At 46.0% G+C, this 9878-nt stretch overlaps 1 pseudogene; it reads left to right on the top strand.

Annotated features, from left to right (window-relative positions):
• Positions 1 to 1536: 1536 nt before the first annotated feature.
• Positions 1537 to 7353, top strand: LOC122238424 (annotated as a pseudogene).
• Positions 7354 to 9878: the final 2525 nt, after the last annotated feature.

Raw genomic sequence — 9878 nt, 5'->3', positions numbered from 1 at the left:
TAGTGTTGTTATCCCCTCCCTTCCTAGACTGTGGTGTTGTCCCCTCAGCTCCTCGGCTGTGGTGTTGTCCTTGCACCTCCTGAGCTGTGTGGTGTCGTTCTCTCACCTCCTGAGCTGTGTTGGCGTTTTCTCACCTCCTGGGCTGTGGTGGTGTTCTCTTACCTCCTGAGCTGAGGTCTCATTCTCTCACTTCCTGAGCTGTGGTGTTGTCCTCTAACCTCCTGAGTGGTGATGTTGTCCCCTCACCTCCTCAGCTATGGTGTTGTCTCCTTACCTTCTGAGCTACCAACAGCCTAAGTGCTTCGAAAGCGTACCTTGCCTGCTCTCCAAGAGTGGCAGCTATACAATGAGAAAAAAGTGGCTTTCCTTGTGATTTGTTTCGATTTGAGGAGTAGAGACCCCCTGAAGCCAAGTCAAATCAACAAGATTTATTACGGGTCCACAGAAGAAATGAAGAAGATATAGAGTTCCAAGGACACCCAAGACCAGGAGCTATAATTGAGCTAGGTCTTGAAAGCACTGAGGGTTGGTTGTGGCTTCAAGGACACTCAGTCGACCCCAGAGGTAGAAATTAATAGATCTTCACTCCAAAATCTCCAAGACCTGCCAAAACTTGTGTCCACTCACGTCACTGCTCTGCTCAAAATGCTCCAGTGACTCCCCATCTCAGTCAGAGAAACAGACTAAATTCTTACCATGACCCACAGATCCTATATGATTTTCACTCCCTCCGCCTCAGTCACACTGCTGTGACTGGCCATGCTGCCTACCCAGTGGCCCTTTAAACTCTAAGAACATCCCTGTCTCAGGGATTCTGCACTTGCTGTTGCCTCTGCCTGGAATACTCATCCCCAGCTCTCTCCTTGTCACTTCTTTTAGGTCTTTGCTCAAACGTCATCTTCTCAGTGAAGCCTTCCCTCTATCTGAAATTGTAAGCCCACCCTCCCTTAATACTTCCTCTCCAACTTACCTGAATTCTTTTTAAAATTTTTTGTTATGAAAAATTTTAAACATGTTCAAAATGGTATAATGAAACCCTTCCATTCATCATTGATCAGATGTCTCAATTTCACCAGTTTTGTTCTATCTATTCCCCCTCCATTTTTTTCTGCATTATTTCTAAAACTCCCAGCATTTATCACTATCTAATACATTTTTCTTTTTCTCAGTTATTTTATGTCTCCCCACTAGAACGTCAGCTCCACGTGGGCTGCTGTGTTCATAGCTATACCCACAGCACCTGTAAGAGTGCCTGATGTAGAGTAGGTACTCATTAATAATGGCTGAATGAAGCAATGAAGCAGCTACACCCCAATATTGCCTGTTTTCTTCCCCTACTTCCGCCTCCACCATCTGACCTGCATAGCCATGAATGCCTCAAGCACCCCTACTCCAACTCCACCCAGTGATTGTCAGCCACCGCCCCTACTTATCCCCATCCCAGACTCTCTATAGTTCCTGGGCCACATTCACAAGGGGCAAAACCTGATTGGCCCAGCTCTCTGTTTGTGCGCTACGTCACAGTATTCTGGCAAGTCTGTGAATGAACTCTCCTGGTGTCCTCTTGTCAGCACTTGTCAGCGGTGTAAATGTGGGAACCCAACAGAGGCCACAGATGGGGCATTTCCCTGGAGAAGAGTGTGAGTAATTGACATCCCTCTTTTGCCCCACAAATAATTTGCTAGCAAATTTGATGAGATTAGGCTATGTTCCTTGTTAGGTGGGCAGGTAACTCTCTCGGGTAGTCTCTAATCGCTTGAGCCATCTTGGAGTTATTGTGTGTATCCCATAGAGACGATATTTTTTGCCAGGCTCCACCTGTGAGGGAGGAAAGAATGCACGGGGAACAGCTCACCTCAGTTCAATATCTCTCTTCTACCACTTTCAAGGTTGTCAACCAGCAAAGCCCTCTGGGCATCAGACACTCTCCAATTAGGCCTTCAATAAAAGCCAGGAGGTGTTGTCAGCCATGATGACAAACTGGAAACCTGAAGGACCAGTAATATGCTGGCACCCCGGCAGCCACAACTAGGATTGCGTGGCACATGCTCCTTGCCAACAGCGTTTCCAGTCTACCTGCCAAGGGGTGTGGCTTCCTCCTTGGCCAGCTCCTCTGTGAACCAAGCACTGACCAGGCAAGGGTAGATCCAGAAGAAAACATCACCGCATCAGAGCATGTCCCAAGGCTGTTGCAGTCTTTTCAGTGAAGACTGTTTATTTTCCCTGGGCCTGGGTGTCCCGGACAGCTCTGCTCCACCCGGCTGCCACTTCCCATGACTTCTAAGGCCACCTTGTTTTCAAAATTAGCTCATAAGGTTGTGGAGACTCAGTCCCAACTCAGATTCAAATTTTTTTTTAATTTTTTTAACGTTTATTTATTTTTGAGATAGAGAGAGACAGAGCATGGACGGGGGAGGGTCAGAGAGAGGGAGACACAGAATCTGAAACAGGCTCCAGGCTCTGAGCTGTCAGCACAGAGCCCGACGCAGGGCTTGAACTCACGGACCGCGAGATGGTGACCTGAGCCGAAGTCGTTCGCTCAACCGACTGAGCCACCGAGGCGCCCCAGATTCAAATTTTTTTAATTAACAGTATTTCCTCCATTGGCTGTTGGATGTTGACTGAGACCTTACATGGGCATATCCTCCTTCTAGAGCCTTTCAAGAGTAGGATCAATATTCGTCCAGTGCGGATACAGCAGTTCAAGTATCGGAATATTTCTGTTCCACTTGGTAAACAGATGTTCCCCAAACATCCCCTCTGTGAAGCCTCTCACTATCTCAGCTACCTCAGCTCTTTCTCTGAGTTCTCTGGACCTTGGCATGACCCAGAAACTAAAGGGTTAACACTGGCCCAGCCAGAACCACAGTATCCATTGTGATGCTTCAGCACCTATGCTATACCAGTTGTTAAATACTTTTAAAATCACTCCCACTTCTAAGTTAAAAACAACTACCACCACCCCTCATTTTAGACCTTTTCGTTCTTGCTCATTTATAGAGAAGGCAGCAGTGGGACTAGGATTGGACCAAGGTCCTAATCCTGCACAGAGACAGGACAGCCAGAAACAGAAGTAATCATTCAAGCAGTGATGCTACAAGCACTTTCCTCCACTATGGACATCTCTCCTCCACTATGGGCATCTCTCCTCCAGAATGATACCCACATAAGATACAAGTTTTTCATCTGGCTCATGCACTGCCATATATTCCAACACCCAGAACAGTGCTTGGCACACAGAAAGTGCTCAAAAAGAGCTCAGTACAGCTCTTGAACAAAAACATGAACTCCCTGATCTGATGGTCCAGTTATTGCCTAACTTGATGAACCTTGGAGAATCCAAAGCTTTTCGGGACATTACAGGGTTGACCCTTTTTCTTCATTATTTAATCTCTTCACACATCAAGGCACAGAGGAGACAAACATCCACCAGGCATGTCACTGCCCAGTTTTCACACACACAGTGATGTGATGTCTGTAGCATTCCTCTGCGGTCTCTAAGGCACTCTGGTTTCTCCAACAAGACACCTTGATTTTCATTTCCAGAAAATTGGCCCCACATACGATATCAGGTTGACCGATTCAGCAGAAGCCATGCCAGGATCCCAGGGCAGCACAGGTGAAACAAAGAGAGCAGAGTAGCATTCTGTAATCACAGCTCTGTCACGAGCCACATCATCTGTGGCTTTTTGTCCCAAGGTGCTCCGGGGTGGTGGAATGGGGTCAGGTGCCAGGAGGAAGTGGGACGGGCCACAGGCCTTTGAGAACTGGAGTAAGCATGTTCACATTCTCTAGCCGCTGATGAAAGGCCACTCTGGAAGCAAGGATGTGCCTACCTTCTACCCACTGTCCAGCTGCGCTCACCTGGGACGTTTTCTGTCAGCAAGATCGCTGTGGGGTTTGAATGGTAAAGGAGCAAGGTCTCTGAAGCAAAACCTGAACTATGTGACATTTGAGACTCGGTCCTCTTCCTGTTTACAAAACTACAGGGCAAAGCGTCAGCCTTTGAACACACATCCCACGTACAAATCCATGTTTTCCTCTTGACTTTAGTTTGGGGACCGATGTGACTCCAATACACAACACAGATAGCATGTTTCCCTATATGTTTCCCTACATGGTTCCCTGATCATGCGTCACAATTACACTTTGTGTTTAACCCCTTTCATCCCTGCATTGCCACGCAGTTTGCAAACCTTAATTAATACCCCTCACAAAGTAGCGAGTGTCATTACCCCTGTGTCAAGGTTTGAGAAACTGAGTCACCGTAGGCTGTGACCCACAGGCCACAGGCTGAGTCAGTGTGAGGGCAAGAGACCAAATTCCCGACTCCCGACCGCCTGCGCCACTGGCCTGGCCTCACACCCACCGCTGGCATTTCTTATGTGAAGCGGCTCGCCTCAGCCCAGAGCCAGCCAGACGCCTCTTCTGAGGCCTCCTTCTCATTCCACAGCTAACAAGGATGCTGCGGCCCAAGAGGGGCGGAGGCCAGGAGGGAGGAATGGTTGAGCACATATCAGAGAACATCTGAGGACCTTAGACATGGTCAAGAATCTGGGCCTGACCTGGGAGTTTTCTCCCAGGAATGTGAGACCACAAAGCACCAAGCTTTCCAGATGCCTCTCTCTGTTCTCAGAGCACTCTAGGTCTGTACCTCCCTTTTTATACGTAATTATTCTAAGTGAGGACACCCGTGGTTTTAGCCTTCGTCCTTGTCTTCCTGTCACTCTGCTTGAAGCAATCATCTCTGTTTTCTCTCTTCCTTACACAATACATGCCTTGCCTCTGCTGCAAACAACTCCCACACCCACACACCTTTGCCTAGAAGGCATGACCATTCAGCTCACCTTCTGCATATGGAATCATCCTAGAATTCTCTAGAAAAGGAGGCCAGGAACAGCCTCCACTAGAAACCAGCGTTCAGAAGGACACAGGAGATTACACAGTGTAAAGGAGACACACGGATATCTGGGAGTGTCCTGATGGGGAGTATGGTTCCCAGATGTTGCACACGAGGACATATTTTTCCTGAAGGAGGAGAAATACACGGAAGCAGAGCCCGGACAAGTTTTCAGTCAAGAGGTGGTGTGTGCGGTGGCTAAGAGAATGGGCTACATGGAGCCCAGCTACAGCAAGTCCCGGCTCCACACTCACCAGCCATGTGACGTGTGCAGCTTTCTTCACTGCTTGGTGCTAACGTTTTCACTCTTGTGCAATGATTGTCATGAGAAATCAATGACTTAAGGCACCTAAGATTCCTAGAACAGTGTCTAATTCTTAAGAACTGTGAGGATCCAGCAAACATTTCTTTCAACGATTACTCAGTGCCAAACACTGTTCTAGGTACAGGAGCTGGACCCCCAGGGCTCCAGTGGAGGAAATAGACAGATCTTCATAGTACACTGAGGTTGGTCATGACAGTGATGGGGATATACACAAGGCACTATGAGTCTGCCTTTGTGTGAATTAGGAAACAATTTCAGGGGCACCTGGGTGGCTCTGTCAGTTGAGCACCCGACTTCAGCTCAGGTCATGATCTCGCAGTTCATGAGTTCAAGCCCTGCTAAAAAAGAAAACAATTTCAGCCCTCAAGGCACATGCTAGGCAGTGGAACTTGGGCTAGATTTCAGGAACTTATTTCCTCAGCTGGCCAACATTATGCCATAAAAAACCTGTGCCAGTGCACATGATGGCACTTAAGGAGAGCATCCAACCCACCCTGGGAAGGAAAAGGAATGGGTCAGAAATGGGTTTGAAGAAGTGATGGCTGAATTTATCCTGATTAGGGGAGGGGTGCCTGGGTGGCTCAGTAGGTTAAGCATCCAACTCTTTTTTAATTTTTTAAAAGTTTATTTATTTTTGAGACAGAGAGACAGAATGTGAGCAGGGGCTGGGGAGGGGCAGAGAGAGGGAGGGAGATACAGACCTCAATGCGGCCTCCAGGCTCCACACTGTCAGTACAGAGCCCGATGCAGGGCTCAAACTCACGAACTGTGAGATCATGACTTGAGCCGAAGTCAGATGCTTACCCTACTGAGCCACCCAGGTGCCCCAGGCATCAAACTCTTGATTTCAGTTCAGGTATCGATCTCAGGGTCGTGAGTTCAGACCCCACATGCTCTGTGCCAGGCATGAAGCCTACTTTTAAAAAACTGGACAGGGGAACCTGAAGTATAATTCTGAGCAGAGAGAGCAGCATAAGCAAAAGCAAAGAGGCAGTTCAGAGTACATTGTATGTAGAGAAATACAAATAACTTGGTACTGCCTCAAGCAGGAGGCATGGAATGGCAGTCAGTGTGCTAGGCAGGGGCCAAGCAATGTAGGGGCAGGTCTGCCATATTAAGAACAGCCCACCATATCTGAGAGAAGATGGCCAGAGATTCAAATCTTTATATTAACTCTGAGTTATTGACTTGGATGTGGTTTCCTCTTTCCTTCTCTGTTCTAGTCTGGGGTTTCAGTGGGTGTTGCTAACAGCTGGCATCCTGAAGATCCGTGATCTAACAACTTTGGGCTCCCCTCCCTTCTGATCATCAAGATTAGACAGGGACCTTATGTCAAAAGGGAGTCTTTCTAATTTGTCAAGGAATATTAAAGGAAAGGTTGAATACAACTTCCTCTGAAATCCCACGGGAGCCTCACTCAAATCACTTCAACAAAAGAAGAAATTCACGTACTCTGAATATAGAAGGAAGAGAGACATGATCGGAGTTTTTAATCTATGGGAGACAACCGATGTGTAAATGGAGAAATTAAACTACCAGATGACCTGGAAAATGCTAAAATAGAAATATGGGGCAAAGCATATGGAAATCACAGGACCAACTTGGCTAGAAGAGTTGGGGGAGGCTTGATATAAGAGAAGGTTTTTAAACTGGCTCTCAGAGGCTCAGTTGGAGTTTCTAAGAGAATGCGAAGAACAATTCAGACTGAAGAAAGCACAGAGTTGTGAAAGAGTCTGGCATTTCAGGAAACAACGAGCTATTCCATCAGCATGACTCTGGTGAAGGGTTTGAGGGTCAGAGTCACAGAAGCTGAGCCGTAAGAAGTAGATTATGAGGCATCTTGGAGTCACATGGCCAGGTTTGCCTTTTAGAAAGATATTTTTGGGCAGGATAAAGGATGAAGTGGGGTTCTCTCCTTTCTCCACCATCATGCTGTGTGCTGCTGACTGTCTCGCCATGTCTTCTCACAAGACTTTCAGGATCATGCGATTCCTGGCCAAGAAACAAAAGCAGAATCGTCCCATTACCCGGTGGATTCAGATGAAAACTGGTAATAAAATCCGATACACCTTCCAAGAGGCGGCATTGGAGAAGAACCAAGCTGTCTCTATAAGGGATCATACATGAGATGACACACATTTATGCTGCCTGAAGGTCATGTGTTCCTATCCCATCACTCTGTAAACCTCCCTACTACCTGAAAGGTAGATGTGTTTTCATCAAGGAAATGGCGTTTCTCTGTTATTATGCCTCTGCACCAGTGGGTTGGTTCAGTAATAAACACGTGAGATCTTTTGATTGGAAAAAAAAAAAAAGGATGAAGTGGAATGCAGTGCAAATAGAGGCAGGAATGCTATAGATGAAGCCAATGCAATCCCCCAGGTGAAAAATGGCGGTGGTCTAATCTAAGATAATGCAGTGGGGATCTTTATGAGGTGGGATTCTCTGGCTTTGTGACTGACTGGCTATGGAAGTGAAAAAGTTCATTTTTTCAAGTCAGTTCAAGAATGACTGAAATTTCTAACCTGGGAAAGAGAGGAGGCAGTAACACCATGAGTCAAGATCAAGAATACTCGAGGTAAAGGAGTTTATGCTTTCCATAAGGCTTCCATTTAAGATGCATTAATTTTGAGGTGACTGAGGACAATCCAACTGGAAATGTCCAGTTGATCATCAGAAATATTTGTCTAAACTTAGGAGAAAGATCAGGGCTGGAAATGGGGATGGGGAAATTATTTTGGGTTGAACCGTATGAAATTGCTGACATTTGGTCACATTTTATCTACAAAAATGGCAATTGGCATGTGGGTGAGTATTTCATATGGGAAAATATACAGAGTAAGAGAAAAGAGGTGAGTACCAAGGGTAGGATATTACCTGGGAAACGTTGATGTCTAGCCATGGACAGAGACGGAGAAGTGGTGAAGGATATTGCACAGAATTGGTAGAAGATAGAGATATAGGGGAAATTCAAGAGGGAGTAATGGTATAGAAGCCAGATGAGTGCTTCTCAAAAAGGAAAGGGTGTTCTTGAGCCTCAGCTGCTACAGAGGATGCAAGTCTGAAGGCAGAAACAGGACTCTGAACTTGGCAGTTGGGAGGTGGCTGTACCCCCAGCAAGAATTTTGGCAGAGTGGAGACCAGAGTTGGACTGTAAGAGGTCAAAAAAAGGGGGCTGACCTCAAGGTTTCATTTCCTTGTGTGTTTTGTTTTTTAAGGTTTGAGGAGGTTTGCCCCTATTTATGTATATGAGGGAGAAGCCAAAGTAAGGAAAATAGTTGAAGATACAAGACAGAAGGAATGAATAATGGAGAGAACCAAGTCTTGAAGGAGGCAGAAGGGTAGCCTTGAATGCCTAAGAGGAGAGGTTTGCCCCAGATGGAAGGGACAGAGGCTCACTAAAAGCAGTGTTAAGTCCCTACCCAACGTATGCATTTCCAGTCACGCACTCTGACAGATCACATTTATTAGTGCCATTATGTTGTCATGGGACAGAAGTCCTCCTCAAAGAGAAAGATGGCAAATATTTTAATTACCAGTGCTTCTTTCCAGAGATCAGCAGTAATGCCTTTGATGTATTCTTGGGCACGCCTACCTTGCAGCCTGCAGCAATCACAGCTAAGCCCTCTCCACTGTTCACCGTGAGCCTGCCCATCCCCTAGAAAGACCTCCAAAACAGTCCAAACAGCTGTTTGGTGAGCACAGAAGGAGGGTGTCAGAATTCACTCTGTCAGCCTCTAAGGAGATGTTTCTCCAAGGAGGACATTTCTTCGGGCCCTGCAGTTAACGGTCCCAATGCCCTATCACTGAGTAGAGTTGGGGCAAAGGGCTTCCCTTTGCTTCCAGTTTCTAACATTACCCAAAGGAGAAATTCATCACCCAGGACAACTAGTACTCACTTAATGATGCATCACAAACATAGATGCTGTCTTAAAATTCCCAGCTAATCCTGTCCTAGTTCTCATCACTTTGAGGTCAAAGTGCTAGTATTATGTTGGGTTCATCTAATCAGAATAGTAGGAAAAGCAGGATTAATAACATGAGCCTCCTCATCTAGAGAAGTTAATAAGTGAAAGATCCAACAACCCAATCCTGTAGTAAAAGAGTCCATTAGGTGAGGGACCTATGTTGCCACCTGAGCTGCCCAGAAACCTGGAAGCTTGGGGAATGTGAACTATTAGCTGAGAGACCAGGAAGTTTCCTACTAAACCTTTCATATATTACCCACATTGTACCTACAGGTATCCAACTTGTCAATTTAGAGCTCTGTGTCTGGTACAAGGGTTCTATCTGTCATAAGAGATGCTCAATAAATATGGTTCTAACAAATGAGCAAGTGAGTGAATGAACGGCGTTGCCAAATAACCACACCATTTATCCAAATAAATAGCATGTCTATTTATTTGGAGATGTCAGAGTGTCTTGGTGCTTGTGTGTGCATAAAAGAGAAAATGAGGCAGGTCCTTTGGAAAGTTATCTTACTACCAGTTCCTAATCTAAAATGGAGAAACCAATTTTTTAATAAAAGACCACAGATCTTCAATGTGTGTACGTATGTGTGTGTGTATGTGTGTGTGTGTACATAGATAATACATCGATATACACACACACACGATGGGGAATGTAGACATCTGTAAGATCATAGCTTGGAGT

Source organism: Panthera tigris, chromosome B2, assembly GCF_018350195.1.
Source record: "Panthera tigris isolate Pti1 chromosome B2, P.tigris_Pti1_mat1.1, whole genome shotgun sequence".
Lineage (NCBI taxonomy): Eukaryota > Metazoa > Chordata > Mammalia > Carnivora > Felidae > Panthera > Panthera tigris.
The sequence above is the reverse complement of the archived record's forward strand: the minus strand, read 5'-3'. Positions and strand labels throughout refer to the sequence as shown.